The sequence below is a fragment of the Pleurodeles waltl genome, chromosome 2_2, assembly GCF_031143425.1.
Source record: "Pleurodeles waltl isolate 20211129_DDA chromosome 2_2, aPleWal1.hap1.20221129, whole genome shotgun sequence".
NCBI classification, from domain to species: domain Eukaryota; kingdom Metazoa; phylum Chordata; class Amphibia; order Caudata; family Salamandridae; genus Pleurodeles; species Pleurodeles waltl.
In genome coordinates, this window is record NC_090439.1 from 788,026,062 (window position 1) to 788,044,541 (window position 18,480).

Sequence of the window (18,480 nt, forward strand, 5' to 3'; positions counted from 1 at the left end):
TGATGGCCTGCAAGTCCTCCCTGATCCCCTGATACTGTCCCTCCTGCAGCCGCCTGTTCTCCTGCACGTTGTCAAGGATCTGGCCCATCGTGTCCTGGGTAGGCTGACAGGATCTTGGAGAGGGCCTCCTGGAGAGTTGGTTCCCCGTTCCTGTCCTCCCCCTGGTGCACAGCAGTCCTCCCAGTGTCCCTGTGGGCCTCTGCCTCTGTACCCTGTAAGGTGTGCCCATTGCCATAGACCCTAGGTCCCTGATTGTCGTGTGGGCGAGGTGTGGCCCGGGGTCCCTGCACAGGTGGGCGCACTGCTGATTGACGTGTCGTGGGGACAGAGGTGTGGGTATGCTGGGTGGGTGCTGTGGTGCTGGATCCTGATGGGGGAGGCTCTGGGGTGGTCTGTGAGTGGGTTTGGATGACCGACTGACCGGTGGTCCCTGATGGGTCAGGTAGGTCCTCCGGATCCTGAAGTCCAGAGTTACTGTCATCACTGGGGGATATCTTCTGTTGGGGGAATGGATAGTGGTGGCACCTTCTCTCCACTGACATTGGCTGAGGTACCTGTGGGGATGTAAATTATCTTATGCTTCATGAGTCTGACATTTGTACTTCCCTAGCTCCCCTCTATGGTTGTTGTTACCCTGCCAGCTTTTGCTTGTGTATGGTGATGTATTGTGGGTATGTTAGGTTCCATATGCTGTGCATGCTTTAGTGATGGGTGCCCATGAAGGGCTGGGAGGGGTGTCCATGCATTGGTATGGCATGTGGGGCTTGGCATTTGGGTTAGCCAGAAGTGAGGGAGCAGTGTGTAGGATAGAGTGGAGTGATGGGGGTGAGGGTGTGGGTTTGAGATGTTGCTAGCGCGCCCATTCCTTAGTAAGTAAACTTACAAGGGGACGCGTATAGGTCGATTATTCTTTTGAATAGCATGGAGTAACCTAGTCATGCTACTGAATCAATAACGGACATCAATAATCAAGGAAACACTCTCTAAAATACAACGTTAATCATACTAATCAAGACCAACCACTACACAAAGAAAGTTTAACAAGGTTTATTCCCTATTGATTAAAATTCTAATTATCTGTTAATTTAATCTTTATTAATCAATCTTTATTAATCCGTTAATAGAAAAACATTTGTCTCAAAGGAAATATATGCGACAATGAAATACCATAAGCTATGAATATCAGCACTAAGAATGTAATTCAGCAATTTAGTTTGTCAGTCATTTGTCACCGTCAATGTCACCCCTGACAGCCTACCTAACCAAGATTAGCATTAGCATGTGGGTCTTCATGTGAAAACAATTTAGAGAAAACATCAATTTAGAAAAATTCTACCTAAGTGAGAATCTCTATAAAACAGCGCAGTTGGTACCTAGAAGAAAAGGCACAAAATTGTCAGTCACATTTTCATAGCTACCTATACCGGATGGATCAGCAACAAGTCAGTCTTCGTCTTCAGGTCATCAATCAGTGGGCTATGGATCAAGCTCAAAGAGTATGAGCCCAATATCAGCACCTCGGCCAGCGTCTCCTGACATCATCAATCTCTTTCCAGATTCGCCTAAATTCTGATGTCTTAGCCCCTTGTCATGACTTTTTATTAGGGTCTCCCAGTCCATCCCAATAATTGATAATTGGTCAATCGGTCGAAATATATGACTCTAATTTATAGTTTTTATTTACCAAATCGTATTATTATATTTCACAAAACGCTGATTGGTTCTTCTTGCGATGAGGACATCATCCACCTCTTCAGGTATCAAAATTGTGGCACATGACTCTCTAGTCAGTGCTTCTATTGTTCAAGTCCTGGGAAATTACATTTAGCCTACACTACACATAATTGTTTCAAATTGTCTTCGTCTTCACCATCTCCTGTCCGTCGGTACATTGCAGAATGTTCTAGCTAAGCGACTTGAACTCTGAGCGGTTCAAGGTCTCTTCCCCGGTTACCAGTTCTTTGCAAGGTGTTCGAATTCTCCATGTTCAGCGCGAGCAAGCCCCAGTGGAACTAGGCCTCTGGTTCAGCTAATTTAAGACTATTGAATTAATACAAACATAGGTTATACATCTCATTATGACATATTAGTACATTTATCTCATATATTTTCATAATTTCGCATAGTTTTATGTTATTTTAGTACACATGGTGATCATACCCTGAGGGCACATTTTTCAAACGCACACATTATTTTCTGTTATTAATTTCTCCATGCATTTTCTCATTAGTGAACATACATATAAGTCATTAATAATGTCTTAATGAACATATCTGCTCCAACGATGGCATGCAGGTTTTGGCGTGTTGATAGGTAGTAAATATTGACTTACCAGTGTCCAGTCCTCCGGCAACTCCAGCGAATCCCTCAGGATGCCAGTACCTGCTCCTCCCATGCTGTGCGCTATTGGGGAGGAGGTGCGGGTCCACTGCCAGTCCGCTGGTGTCTTGCTGCAATGGAACTTACCTTCCCCCGTAGGTCGTTCCACCTCTTCCTGATGACGTCCCTGTTCTTCGGTGCTGTCCCACAGCGTTGACCCTGTCCGCGCTTCTCTGCCGTAGCTCCATCTTTCTTGCAATGGAAATCTGCTGTACCTGTGCTCCAAAGAGCTGTGGCTCTACCCGGCAATTTCCTCCACCATGACCCTTAACTTCTCAGTGAAAAAGGGGTGCCTTTGTGGTGCCATGGATGTTGTGTGATGTGTGTTGGTGAGGGTGTGTTGGGTAATGTGGTGGGGTGTGTGATGTGGAGTGCATGAGGGGTGTCTGGGTGTAGGTGGTGTGTGTGTCTAGTTGTCTCTGTGCTCTTCTCAGTTTCTTGTCGGCAATTGTTGTTTGTAAAGGGTTGTGTGTAATGTGAGTGTGTGTTTTATAGTGGTGTGGTGTGTGTATTTGTATTGGCCAATGTAGTGTTGTTTTGTATGTGGGTGTCCATTCTGAGCGTGGTGGTATATACTGTCAATGGTTTACTGCAGTTGAATGTCCGCCGTGGTGATTTGTGGATCATAATGGGGAGGGCGTTGTTTTGTTGGCATAACGGTATAGGTGTTGGGACCGCCATTTTATCACTGACCTTTGGTCTGGTGGATTTGTGTATGTGGCTGTATTCTGTCGGATTGGTGTGTGTGTCTCATAATATGGTGAACGAGTATCCGCCACTGTGGCGGTAAGTTGGCGACCGTCAGCATGGCGGTAAACGGGATTTACAGCCAATGTCATAATGAGGGCCTATGTTTGACATGGAGTAAATCCGGTTGGACAAAGTATTCATGTCGTTATCGACAACAGCTAAAGCCTTTTCTATGTTTTCCTTATCTATTTGCCTTAAACGTGAAGCAGCTTCTATCTGAGATAGCTTCCAGATCTCATTATACATAGCATAGATGAATCATTTAGAGCGCTGTTTCCTCGGACCTAACAAAAATTCCTGCAAGTCTACATCTTCAGGAGTGCTAAGATTTTCTTTAACTGCAGCTAATGTATTAGACTGTACCCATTGTTGGCACAGTTTACCCACACTGTATATTGTAACTATACCAGTGTGCTGACCCGAGACAAAACAAGGTTCTGGCTGGCTAATCTTGAAATCCCCATAGGAATTAAAAAAAACATGCCTGACATCCATTGATGTCTATTGGCCAAATCAACCACCCACTGTGACTGTAAAGTAAAGAATTATAGGCACCAGCCTGAACCTTTGCATCTAGCTCTTCATCTGTGTCATTCAGGAAGAATTGCCAATCATTAAACTTCGCCGGTGTGGGGATACTGGGAGTGTTCATTTCTTTTATTTTTGTTAACCCCATACGGGATGTCTGTTGAATGGTGTAATTTAAAATGATCATTTGCACAGGAATCAGGCATGCTCTAAATAAAGCCTCCCTACCCTGCATTTGCCAATCTTGTGTTCCCCATATACTTTTTAAATCAATAGTGTTCTTCCATTATTCGAAACCATCAACTGCAAGACGGGAAATAAAGGAATCTGAATAGACCAGCTTTGTATCAGTTAGCAAAAGTTTTCCGATTTTGAAGGAGGTAATTTGAAATAATATGACTCAGGTTTTCTGTTTCATGCCAAGAAAAATATGTAAACTTATATGAATAACGTTTTGGTCTCCCCACAGGTGGTGTTGAACAGTGTTCCCACTAAGTACTAGTCTGTGTCTAGTGGCACGGTGCAGGTAGTAATGTCCCCAGTTATTGTAACTGAACATTTCCCCGTAATTCGTTGGATGTCTATTTACATCATCACTTTCAAACACTGAATAGTCCTTCATTTCAGTTAACATGGAATCAACTGTCTGGACATCCCAATCATCAGATACAACACCGGGTGTAATGACATCTGTCATAGAAATTTTAAATACATATGGAATTTGAATGACCTCAGTGGGCCCATATATATCAAATGGAAAGTTGTCACAAACAATACCATCAGAAATCGGCACAGCTGAAATATTCACCAGGGACAAGTCTCTTCGGACCTTATGTGAGGAATGATATGGAGTTAATACTTCATCCACAAGCTCAACAGAGGAGTGTTCAGGAAGGTAATGACCATTTATAAGCAAAAAGAAAACAGTCACAAAACCAAACCATAGAAACAATGCAAAAAGTGTCAGACAGAACCATAAATAGTTCCATGGATGAATTAAATAGTTATTTTTAAGCCATAGATACAGCTTACATGTCTTGGAAACATTGTCAATTACTGGACTGGATGAGTCTGAAGAAAAGTCATCAATATCGAGGAAATAACCAGAAGCAGTCTCTGCAAACGCAGGAGCAGGTGCATTACTGGTGGATGGGTCCACTTCAAGTGGAGGTTCATAGTAGACGGTGTCATCAGTCTGTGTAGTGTTGGTGTAGAAAACAGCCAAATCCTGGACAGGTGCGGTCATTGGAATGGTAACTGGAATCAGCAAGATCTCATTTTCCGCCCATCCCACGGTCGAGGAGGTATTTGTAGCATCGTTGGACATTGTTATGTAGTCCGAAGTAGTGTTGTTAATTCTACTTTGAAGAAGTATGTCCTGTTGGGTAGTGAGAGGGGATCGGGAACTACCCAAGGGACCCATGGGTCTACTGTGCAGGATCGTCCACATCGTGAACTTTGACATCATCAATGGAAATTAATCTGTTTGCTCTGGAACCAGGCAGTGGTGGTAAGATGACAATTCTGGAACCTTGTACTCCCAGGACTGGGACTGGTGCTCTGTAGGACGGGCTGAATTCCTTCTTCACAGCGATCTTCTAACAAACTAAATCCCCAACTTCAGGAATCCAGCCAGTGGAAGTTGTTGGTAAATCCCTTATTCCTAAGGTGGCAGCACTGGCGGATGATTTACATCACAACATTTCTGAAGCTCCTGTAAAACAGTGAGATATTAATTTATGTCAAAAGGTGTGTCTGCTGCCACCAAACCAGAGGCATCAAGATCTGGGACATACATAGGTATACCAAAGAGAACCTCATAAGGAGTGCATCCCCCAAGGACTGTCTTGGCAGATTAATCAGAGCTCTCTGGACCCCATATAGGTGATGAAGCCAACTGCGGCCAGAACCTAATACTCTACCTGTTAAGGACTGCTTTAGATCACAGTTCCGCCTCTCCACAACCGAATTTCCCTTGGGATGGTATGGTGAGGAGTAATGGAGTTCAACAACCATTGTCCCCATGGCGTACCTGAATGCCATAGAGGAAAATGCAGGGCCCTGGTCCAAATGGAATGCTGCAACCGCATATGTACCGATAAAGATCAGCAAGTCTTTTATAACAGTTCAAGCGTCAGCCGACCGCTGAGGCTATACCCACAGGAATCTAGAACAAGAATCTACAGCGACTAAGATGTATTTGTATGCACCATCAGGTTGGAATGGACCGCAATGGTCCAGGTACACACATTGTAGTGGCCTGCTGGATACTAAAAAGGATGTCTGCGGTGAGCATTTGATATTAGAGCCCTTTATTTGCTGGCAAATGTCACAACAAAGGTTGTATTGTTTTGTCTGTTTGTATATACCTGGCCACCAGAAGCGTTTCTGTAAGAGTGTTACTGTGGCCGAGATACCAGCATGAGCAGAAGCGACACCCTCATGCGCTGCTTTTATTAGATCTAATCTCTGGTCTTCGTTGGGGATCGCTCAATCTCCAAAGGCAGGAAGTGTTGCATGGGCAACATTCTGTTCACTGTAGGGTATGCTTTTGGGAGAGACTTGCCCTCAGCTGAAGCTTTCACGGCAGTCAGAACTTCACTAGCCAATCTCGTCTGAGAATGAGTCACTGCAGCCACAGAAGCCGTAGCTACTGCAGATTTGGCTGCTTCGTCAGCCAAAGTATTGCCGATAACGTGTACTCCTACACGTTGGTGGCACAATGTATGCACTACATGGACACACAGTAGCTTATCTTTAAGATCAGCCACCCTTCCCCACAATCTTTTGTTTTTTTATGGGGTTCCCCTTGGAATCTCTAAACCCGTTCAGCTTCCAATGATTGAGGTAATCATTGTAGGACTGGATGCAGTAGTATGAGTTACACACAATGAAAGTCAGCAATCCTGGCTCTGTGTGCTCTAGCCCTAGAAGAAGTGGTTTAAGTTCAGCCAGCTGAGGTGTGCAGTCCCCTAGGGTCTGCGTGTAGCTATTGTGAATGTGGCAAACTGAATCCTTCATCACTCCACTCACAGCTGCGCAAGTGGCTGAATATTGATGTTTGGCACCTACAGCTGGTTGTACTAAACCATCAGTATAAATAACAGTATGGTATCTGTCAAGTGGCAAAATATCTAGAGGAGCAGGATACTCCTGTGCATATTGGAGAATTTCTTGTGTCTGAAGTTTTGGATCAAAGATGCAGTCAACATCAGTGGCGGTCAGGGACGTTGCCCACTGAATCCAACGTGGATGTAATGCTTTGGCGTTAGGAACGCTTGCTTTGTTGACGGCCTATAAGGCTGGCACCGGAGTAACGACAATGATCCATTTTCCTTGGGCAAGTGGCCGCTCCTTAATGACAGCCATTTGAACTGCAGTTAGATTTTTTTCTGTGGGTGCAAAACATTGTTCTGCATTGGAGTATAAATGTGATTTATATGCTATGGGCACTGTGTCGCCCTCGTTAAAGGTGACATAAGTAAGCCCAATGGCACTAGCAATTATTCTGATGACCAAATTTGTGTATTCAAGTGTTTGGCTTCTAGCATGTCTGGATGCATCTGTGTTCACCTGTTCACTGTCTGCTAGAAAAATCTGGGAATATTAAGTCATAAAGTGACTTGATACGTTGTGCATAGTCAGAAATGTATGTTCTGCCAAAATTAAAGAAACCAAGTAAAGACTGTAGTTTCTTGAGAGTGTTAGGTTGGTGAAGTTGTGCACATTTCTCTAGAAAGTGCGGGCCAGGCTCTTCCCTTCGTTTGATAGCTCGTATCCCAGGAACAGTACGCTGAGAAAGGCTATTTTAGTTTTCCTAAAATTTAATTTGTAGCCAAGGACTGCGAATCCTAAAACGATCCGATCAACCCTTACAGGATGAATGTTGAGGATATCGTCTGTGAGATAGATGTCATCCATGTAGGACACCACCTCGGGATCAATATCATGTAATTTTGACATTACTCAGGCTGAGAACAGTCCTGGGCTGAAGAAGTGTTTCTGTGAGCCAAATGAGAATGCACTCAGGTCCCGACTTTCGTGTGCTAAGTTCTGGCAGAAGAACCCATTGGAAATATCCAACGTTGTTTTGTATTTTTTCCGCACTATATTGTTAATCAGTGCTGTGCTATGTGAATTTTGTATAGCGTATGTATGTGTATGACTGTTTAAGTGTCTGTAATCTACGACTATTATGTAGGAATGGTCTGGTTTTGCAACAGAGAATAACGGGTTAATCATTGCAGAGACAACAGGGCTCAATTACTCCCTGGTACTCGAGCTGAGTGAGGATCTCCCTCAGTGGAGCTTTTGCTTCGTGTTTAACAGGATATTGTGGCTAAGGTTGAGGTGTAGACCTGATAGGTACTACATGACAAAGAGAGTCCTTGTCCCAACCTACATGATTGCGGTACAACACAGGTGCCTGCGCCAAAGCCCAGTTGACAGCGTAGGCTTGTTTCACCGCCTCCGGAACAAGATCTGAGAAAGAAGGCAAAATTACTTCTTCCCCATGGGGGAGCTTACGGACGTGCTCATGTGGCCAGTCCCTTCCTGCCAGCAGGATATCACAACTAAGTTCATCCCAGAATATCACACCAATGGTGCACTCTACGTCTCCCTCAATTTGGATATTTAAATCATAAACCTGTCGGGTGGGAGAACGCAGCCATCCACAGTCTCAACTGCAATGAAATTGCTAGTTGCGGTCACATCCAGATGATCTTTCAGACTCTGACGACATATTGTGACCGCTGCTGCACTGTCTAACAGTGTCACTGCCCATGCATTGTTCTTCAGCAATGTTCTCAAGTGTACTGGCATGTTTAATTGACAGTGGTACCACTTTTTTCTTTTTAAACTGTGGTTTTTGTTTAGGGGACTTATCTTCTTTTTTGTCTGAAGACTGTGGTGAGTCTTTCTTCTGATTCACGTATTCAGGACGTAGTTCTGGATGGCCCCCTCTCTCGCTACGTCTATCCGGTGTGTCCTGGAAGGAACGAGAGGGATGTGAATCAGTATATCTGTCAGGAGCTTTTATACTTTCTCCATTTCTGAGAGTGCATCTCTTTTCGGAGATCTCCAGATGGGGAGAATCTGCTTTCTGGATTTCGGCTATCTTTAAATTGTTTCTGCTTATCCCAGCGCTTCTTACAACCCTCCTTTGCCTGCTTAGAACCTTCCTTACGGGTGGTACTCTATAATTCGAGCTTCTTCGGCTTGGCTCCCAAACTATACCGTCCTATAGTAGTATAGGTGTAGGAAATAATTTTCGGTAGCTCTTTCTCCCGGTCCAGATGTGGAATCTCTCGGAGACACTGGCATATAGCCAGTGTTACTGCTTCTCCTTTAATGTTACTGAGTATGATCAAGAAGACTGCGTCAAATTTACATTAATTTTATCCCCACATCTAGGGTTGGTGCAGCCCGTGCTCATTCTGTATTTGTTTTAACACTTTTGGTAAATTGACAAGTGTCGGGGTACCATGTGTGGTAGTGTATATTGCAGTGAAGAATGTACCCGATGTGGCACAGTCCTCCACCGAGGGAACCATTCCGAAGTGCAAGCACATTTGGAGAATTCTGTTTCCCCTGTGGTCCCGCATGGGGATTCCAGCTGATTTGTTTTCTGGGCTATCCAGAACAGGATTTTTTCTCGTTCTGTGGGTACCTTACTCATGATAGTATGCATGGTTTGTGGATTAATCCCAGTAGCCAATTGGTATCCAGCAGGTGCTGGTGGTGCTTGACGCACTGGTGTAGTGTTCAGAGTTCGCATTACAAACTTAGCTAGTCATCTGTAAAGTGTTACTAATTCAAGATATAAGTTTTGCAGGTCTGCTGCCTGCATATTTTGTATACCTGGGTGAGGTGTGTATGTGACAAACATAGTACACGTTGGTCCATCACTACCTAAGGGACCTAATCTCACGGGTTGTATTACATGTGGTAGTACACCTTCAAACCAGTTCTGATGCTCCTGAGAAGTGAGCGGTATTTCATGATACTGGTATGCTTGGTACCATATAGGTACGTTTGCAATTCTGTATGTGTGGAATGTGAATGTAGTGTTGTCTTCCTTGGGAAATGTACCCAGGAATAAAATGTTTCTGTTTGGTAAGCTTCACTAGCTTCCACTATAATTGAAACATCCCTGCCCTCTTCTGTTAAGCGATGCGCTACTAGGAGTAGTGTTAATGCTTATCTAGCATTCTCAGGAATGTCCATGGCATTAGCCATATTGTGAAATGGGTAAAGAGATGGAACACCAAATGGGGGGTAAAGTCCTTTTATGAGTGCAAGCTCGAACAACCTACAGCCTAATTAGGTGCATCCTGTTCTGCTGAGGATCTTCCCTAAGACCACAGACGTCTCCGTATAATGGTACTTAGGGAACCTGTTGTCTGTGCGACAGCGATAATCAGGGAATCCATAAATTTGTGCCTAAACACCATTGTTGGTGGTGCCATGTCACAGTTGGACTCTTGCTCTAGCCAAGACTGCTGGTTTAAGGATGACAGGTGGTTTGTATGGGACTATGCCAATCCTACAAGTCACAACTTTCATCCCAACCCTTCTGGCTCACAAGCAGCATCTCACCAGAAACCCAAACAGTAAAATGTGATTTGTGCCAGCCTTTACGCATGGACTCAAGAGTGTGACATCTCAGGGATTGTTGTGGTTAAACGGAGATCACCTCTTTCTCACATTAACAACATGTTGCAATCAAACACAGGCAATGCAGAAGATGCAGTAAAGATTCAATAAGTTTTATTTAAGCAAAACTGCAATCTGCAATAAGTTGTATGGGCTGCAATGATTAGGATAATGAACAGTGCAAGAAACAGAATGGTAAAGACAAGAGTCATTAATGGAATCCCCATCTTGCAATAACATGTAGTGACATTAAGGACTCTATAAGGACATGAAGACTGGGTCAGCGTCAAGGCAACGTGTAGCATCGATAGCAGAGATGGCATCTGGTCGGGAACCCTCTGACTATCTGTTTAAGTGAGGAGTATTTATACAGATCTACTTGGACTCCTGACGTAGGTTTATTCCGAAACAGTAGATATCAAGGCAGCTTAGGATGGTAATTAATATAAACAATTCCCTCGAAAACATGAAGAGGGAAAGTACCTAAAGTGAACACCTACAGTTTGTTCATCTTTGGCACTTGATCTTGACGCCTTAGCGTGGTGACACTGATAATGAAAACTAAAACATGGGCCGTAACTCAAAACAAGGCAGCCACCTTAAAAGATTTAATTAAATAAATGTGCTAAAACAGAGCAAGCCAAGTAGGGTAAAAGTCACTGGGTGACGATGGCATGAGTCTGCAAGCCGAAGGCTAAGCTAACTCCTGTATACCATTAAAACAAACTAGGATTCACTACAACCTGGATCAAAATCAGCATTGCAGCTTCCTTAGCACTTTCAGCAAGTTGAACTATATCAGGCTAAAGTTCAAACACATCTTTCAAATGATAAATGGAATCAACAGGAGATTCATCTTTATTCTGTGTACAATTTGAAAACCTAGATCAGTCTTGACTGTACACACCTCTATTATAATATTTACTGATGCTTCCGTCGCAGCTGTAAGAGAAGCTGTGCAACCAGGGGCCTGTCAAGGACAGTTACTCTCTACTACAAATCAATCTCTAACCTCACTTGGCCCATTCAAAAACCATTACAGCCTGTCCCCGAATTTCATAGGCTTTTCACAAGTAGGAAACGTTTTATTAATGAGGTCTGCAGGGGACCAAAAGGCATAAAGGTTAACTTGTTCTTCTACCGCTAGGTATTCCCATGGAGGAAAGGAGGGCATCAGATAGGTTGACTGAGGAATCTGTGTATATATCAGTGGACGAGGGAGTATATTGACCATTTCATGAGTTTCTACCAAAATATCTCAATTTTGAAGCAGTGGAATGCCACAGACTACTCTGGGTTATGGTCAGGCTGCACGTCCTGCTGGTCCGAAGCCTAACATTGAATCGGATTGGTGTGCAATGCGCACCAAAAAAATGTGTATTGTTGTGGAACCAGTCTCTTGTCTCATGCACACTGCACCATCCTCAATCACTGCACTAGTATGTGCATCGTTTGCTGGCACCCTTCCCACTATCAGTTTCTAGCTGCTACCACTAGTGGCCCATCCCAATGCCCCAGCACAGCTGCCGGCATGGTGAAACTGAAAACATCCAACACTTGCTCTGCTTTGCCTTCTTGTTGCTGCAACTTTACAGACATATGCCTCATTTACAGGTGGTCGGCGCCACTGGTGCCTCATGTATTCTGCAGGGCCATATGTAGATATTGCACCCTTTCATGCATTACTCTTCGTGAAAGGGGCATTCCATGGGTGTTGCTGTCGTGTTCCCATGCAACACCTATGGAATCTGACTTTTTTCCAGATGAATGCATCAGTTTCCTACACCACCCCAGGGGTGCCATAAGGGTGGCACAACGGACAGAAATAACATTATTTCTCCCCTTTTCCTCTTTATATGTGTGCTGCATTTTTCAGCACACATAGGAGGAAAACGCCTCTTGTGATTGTTTTTGTGCAGGAAGGTGTCCCACAAAAATAATCCCCACATCCTTGCACCATGGTGCAAGGGTGCTTGCACTGGCGCACGAATGCAGTTTGTGCGCCAGCACCAGGGGACAAGGACAGGAATGCGTTGTATCTTGCAGATACAGCCCATTCCTGCCCTTTTGTTTTGATGCAGGAAAGCGCAGCAAAAAGGGCTAAAACGCTGCCCTGCACCAAAACTTTGTAAATGAGGACCTTGATTTGGAAAAACAAATAACAAGGAAACTGATCAATAGGGGTACCAGCTCAAACACGATCCCTCAAATGGATAATTTGTTTTTTGAGTTTGCCATGAGCCTTTCTCACGTCTCACTTCTGAGACCCTTGTTTGTGTTTGTTGGCTTCCTCATGCCAATTAGGAAGACTGGCCATTACTCATTGTCTATTTTACTCTAAGGTTCTTTTTATCTTTTTCTGCAGCTATGCAAGTGTTCTAGATTAAATGTACCATACCTTCCTCTGGAAAGGACTTCTTCCCATCCTCCTTAGTGAGCTCTACCCACTACAAACGTTTTTGCTATACTGGTCGTACATCACATGGGTGGATGCCCCTTTCCCTGGGACCTTTGCCTGCTCAGACGTGTTACCTCCCATTTCCCTGACTAGACCCTCATCCACCACCAGAAAAACACTGTGGTGTCCACCAGCCTTGCACTGCAGCTCATCCCACCGAAGAGGTTGGACAGAAAGGTAAAGGGCGAGGGTAGAACTAGCAGCCCTTTCCCATCTGTTCTTATGGAGGAATGTAGGGAAGTTGCTTGCACACCTGGCCACTGACCCCTTTGCTTTCGACGTTCCCTGATCACAGCCAGCTGAGGCTCGCAGAGGTTCCAGTACTGCTAGGCCAGCATCCACCTCACACACGCACATTCATTCACAAGGGTCTGGGCTGGAACTCTAAACACTCGTTTGTTCCTTCGTCTTTCTTGCATTTTTCTGCAGCCTTCTCTATTCTGTGAATTTCACTCACAACTCTAGCTTCCTAAGTCTGGAACGCCCACTGCCCCTATGCAATCTCACGAATTCTAGGACTCCACCTGCGCCTACCCAAAGGGTTATCCTCTTGTCAACTGCCCAGATGACCCCTTCCAAGTTCCCTTCAAACATTTACCTATCAATAAACACAATCAAACTTTACATACCATGAATAATAAAGCATGCATGCGCTTTCAGATGCAAGCAGTGAGTCGAACGTCACGCTGCTCTCCAACAAGTGCCCCCCGTTCAGAGAATTCTCTAGCTTGGCCTGGTGCCTGTGGTTGTAGAGAGGAGCTGGGTCTGGCACTTCAGCCCCGATCTTGATCAAGTCCTTCCAAGCCAATGCACCAGGCTGGCAAAGAAATTGGCACTAACACATTAGAAGTCTGAAAATGTTTATTAACAAAAAGAATATTATTATGTGAATATCACACCAAGGGAAAAATGGAGCCCAATAAGCAAATGAACTGAAGCACACTAGTACAGAATGTAAATGTATATTGTCATACACAGGTTTCCAATTAAGTTTATTTGCCAACACCGAAACAAAGAGCTATCTATATAGTTGTTGAAACTGAAATCATCAAAAAACATAAAACCGTTAAAGATGTTCTCGTCTACGATGCCAAACATGAGAGCAAGTTCTAAGATGTCAGAGACAGGTGCAACTTAATAGCCTTGGTTTAGCACCGAACATGTAATTAGTTTATTGCGGTCACACTTACGCTAAGGCAATACTTCTAAATTCCAGATACAATGGCGAAACGAAAACTGAGGTAACCCTCCTGCAAAGTATATAGAGGCCGCCTCCGAACTCACTCAGGAGCTCTCATGAGAGGGAACTGTGCTGAGAAGGCACCCCGAAGCTTCCCCACCCCGCACCGCCGGGGCTGTGGGGTGCTTTGTTACGACACTGTCCAGATAGCCAACAGTGCAAGTTTCCTGTGTGCTACACGTATTCTCTGGTGGAGGAAAAAGCGACAACGCTTTCCTCAGACAGAAGCATACGGATGGTGTTCTACCGAATAAAGGTTTGTCTTCTCTCCCAAACATTAAAGAAGGGTTTGAAGCCCCAGTTGGCCAGATGCTAAGAAAAACAAGTTACAGCTAGTTATATATATATATATATATTTATATATATATATTTTTTTAAGTTTGTTTAGGAAGGAGGGCCAGTAAAGTGTGGGCAAGAGATGGAGGAGGTGTGGAGGGCGGTAAAAGGAAAACATAGCTGCCAAGAGGACCCATGTCATACGTAGCATGTATGGCCAGTCCTGTGTTTCTACAGCATATTAAGGTCTAGGGCATGCAGTATCATTTTTAATGCTGTAAAGCATGAAAGTGTTATCACGAAAAAGCCAGACTGACAGCATTTGGAAACCAAGGAAAAGGGTATTTGCAAAGAGAACAAAGGGTTGTCTGGGGAAGAAGGAGCAGGGAAATACCAAAGTATTTGGGAAAGAGACAAGGCATAATGTACACAGTAACATATTGTACAAAAAGGGACAGAAGGAGGAAGTAGAGAGCAACTTGAAAGCAGAGAGAGCAAGAACTAAAAGGAACTAAACACCCCAACAGCAGTTGAAAAGACTATTGTATGTCACTGCATAGTTCCATTACTTCATAAAGGCATTCAGTTTACACCATAGGGCATCAATGTGGTAATAGAATTCCTCGTCAACTTGCAATTTTCCATAAATGAAACACAGAAGACTGCAATCCTTCTGTAAGCAGTTTTTTTAATAGGATTCTAGTTAGAAATGTAGATTTTCCTAGCAATTTATAACGGAAAGTCTTAATTTTATTAAAGACACGGAGGCGAGTGTTATGCTTATGCTTCTCTATCTTGCTTTATTATCGAGCCCTCCAAAGACTAAAAATCCGGCACCTCAGAAGAGGCCTCTCCTATTCAGAAAATATCAATCTCGACCAAGAGTCCCGTCTAGAACTCCATTGGTGGCTAGACCATTTAGACGCCTGGAACGGCAAGACTATCTTTCCATCAGACCCAGAACTTGTGTTAGAATCAGATGCAAGTCTGACGGGCTGGGGCGCCCGATGTGGCGCAATCTCGACTGGAGGTTTCTGGTCTCCAGAGGAGTCCAAATTGCATATCAACTATTTAGAGATGCTTGCGGGCTCCTTTGCAATCAAAAGCCTCGCAAAAAACCGAGTCCAGTGTACCATACTCCTCCGTATGGACAATGTGTCAGCTGTCCGCTACATAAACCACTTAGGAGCCACCAGGTCAAAACCTCTAGCAGACCTGGCAAAAAGCCTTTGGGAATTCTGCCTACACAACAAAATGTCCCTGTTAGCAGAATATCTTCCAGGTTCCCTCAACGAAGTCGCAGACTGGCACTCCCGGTACCTCAGAGACTTCAGCGACTGGAAACTTCACCCCTCAGTCTTTCAATCTCTCCTTCACAAATGGGGTCCTTTCAAAATAGACCTATTCGCGTCTCGTCTAAATACGCAACTTCCTCTGTTCTTCAGTTGGCATCCGGATCCTTCGGCCCTAGCTTCCGATGCTTTCCTGCAGGACTGGTCATCTCCTCTCAATTATGCCTTCCCTCCTTTCCTAATGATTACCAGAGTTCTTGCCCAAGTCAGATGCCAAAAAGCTTCTTTAATCCTCATAGCTCCATTTTGGCAATCTCAAGTATGGTTTCCCCCTCTCCTCGAACTAACTATCGACTTCCCAGTCCTCCTCCCAATTTTTCCTTCCCTCCTTCGGAATCCCATCGGCTCCCCTCATCCTCTCATTCTCAACAATACTCTTACCCTTTCGGCCTGGAAGGTTTCAGGTATACCCAACCTACCGTCCCGATTTCGACAGAAGCTTCAGGCTTCATTAACAACGCCTGGGCCCCCGGTACTAGAAAGGCGTACAAATCCGCATGGTCGCTTTGGTCAAGCTGGTGTATGGGAAGGAATAGCGATCCCTTTTCAACTGATCTAAATTATATCGTAAATTTCCTGGCGGCCCAAGCCGGTACAGGTAAGTCTTACAGAACAATTAATCTCTACAGATCAGCTATTTCCCTTCATCATACCCACATCAACGGAAAACCAATTGGGGAACACCCCTGATATGCCGTCTACTCAAGGGAGTAAAGTTTTCTTTTCCACCGTTACCCAAATACTCTAAACTTTGGGATGTCAATGTTGTTTTAAATCTATTTATTTCATGGCAAGACAATTCTGACCTTTCTCTAAAGATTCTTTCAGCCAAACTAACAATGTTATTATGTTTAGTATCTATCAAACGCCTTTCAGATGTCAAAGCATTAGACGTCTCATCCCGCCAATTTTCTCCTACAGGTGTTTTATTTACCATCAACAAACGTACCAAAACTAATATACGTTCAGTATTTTACCCTTATTTCCCCAATCAACCCAAATTATGCGTAGGACAATGTCTCAAAGTCTATGAAGACCGCACAGCCAATCTCAGAACGTCCTCTTCCCAACTCCTCATCTTGTTCCGCAAACCCCATAAACCTGTTTCATCTGCTACTTTAGCCAGATGGGTCCGCTGGGTCATGACCTTAGCGGGCATAGACACTTCCGTATTCGGAGCTCACTCCTCCAGAGGTGCCAAAGCCTCCAAAGCATTCTGGGTAGGTTCCAGATTGGAGGACATTCTGAGATCGGCCGACTGGTCCAATGATCATGTCTTCAGAACCTTCTATTGTAAACCAGTTCATACAGCTACCTCAATAATTGTTAACATGCTTTAAAAAAGCATAATAGGAGCCTCCGGTCTTGCCATAAAATGTAGATTTTCCTAGTAATTTATAACGGAAAGTCTTAATTTTATTAAAGACACGGAGGCGAGTATTATCCCACCTCAGAGACTCTAATCTTTGTCGATTCTTCTTCCCTCCCACAGCAACAACAAACCAACCTCAGAACCCTTCTTGATTGCCGGACAATGTCTCCAACATCATCGAGCCAGATCTACCAACTTTCCAAGGTTCAACCCATCCTACACTCACCGTCATGGATCTCCTCGTTCCTCAAGTCATGGATGAACTTCTGCCAAGAACTTTGCTCCCTAATTCTAGCAGTTGCCATAGTTGTTTCTATTATTCCATTATTTTCTCACACAACCTAGCCTCCTCGCAACAAGAAAGAGGGCTGGTCGCAGTCAAGTATACTGTTTATAGTAGGTTCAAGCATGTTATTGGTGGCCTTGCCGATACGTTTCCTTTCCCCATTGGCTGTGTGTTCTGTCAGCCTCATGGGAAATGTAGTTTTTTTGACTGCTGCTGTTTGAAATAAAGCAAGATAGAGAAGCATAAGCATAATAGGAGCCTCCGGTCTTGCCATAAAATTCACTAGTCACCAGAAATAAGGATAAGACATAGCTACACTATTGTGATAATTAAGTTGTGATGTCGATACTTCACCTTTGCTATATTTCATGGTCACACTCTTAGGAGTGTCACAGTTATAAATTATCAATGCTAAATTATATGTTTAGGTTTAATCTGAACTTGTAATAAAAAGGTAGCACTCACGTTCTTAACTTTATTTATGCTCATTTTTAGAGCATTTTACCACACCACTTTTCTTTTTTCCTTTACTTCCTTTGTTTGTTTGTTTTTTTAATAAGCATGGACTGTCAGCTCTGCCATCAGTGGAGTATGATCCAATAATATGCGATCAAGGTACTGCACCACCCCAAAACATGCAGCCTGCTCCGGTTGCACACGCAAATAGTCAATTCTAGAGAATGTACCATGGGGGTCTGAGTAAAAGAAGTAGCCCCTAGATTGGCCATGTACCACCCGCCACAGTTCAAGTAGGTGCATGGCATCCATGCTACCTAACAAAGTCTTAGAGGCTCAGCTGCTTTTGATTCAGTGCCCACACATAGGGGGGTGTCCACCCACAGCAACACACAGTGCGCTGAAGACGTATAGCTTGCATATCAGTCTCTCCCTCCCCATTTTACCCACAATTTCTTGTGTTCCTGTGGTAGAAGGTGAGTCTCCTGCAACATAATTATTTTAGCTCATTGCTTCCAAACATATGACCAGATCCTCTGGTGTTTAATGGGGTTCTGTAACCCTTTGACGTTCCACGAGATGATCGTCACCCCCAAGTAAGTAAGGTGTATGTGTCTCTGAGTGCATGTACCATTTTGCCTACACATGAGTGTGTTACCGAAAGGCTCCACTCCCTCTCAGCAAATGTGTGAACCCTCCAGTGGGGCCCACCCCAACTGGCCTCAA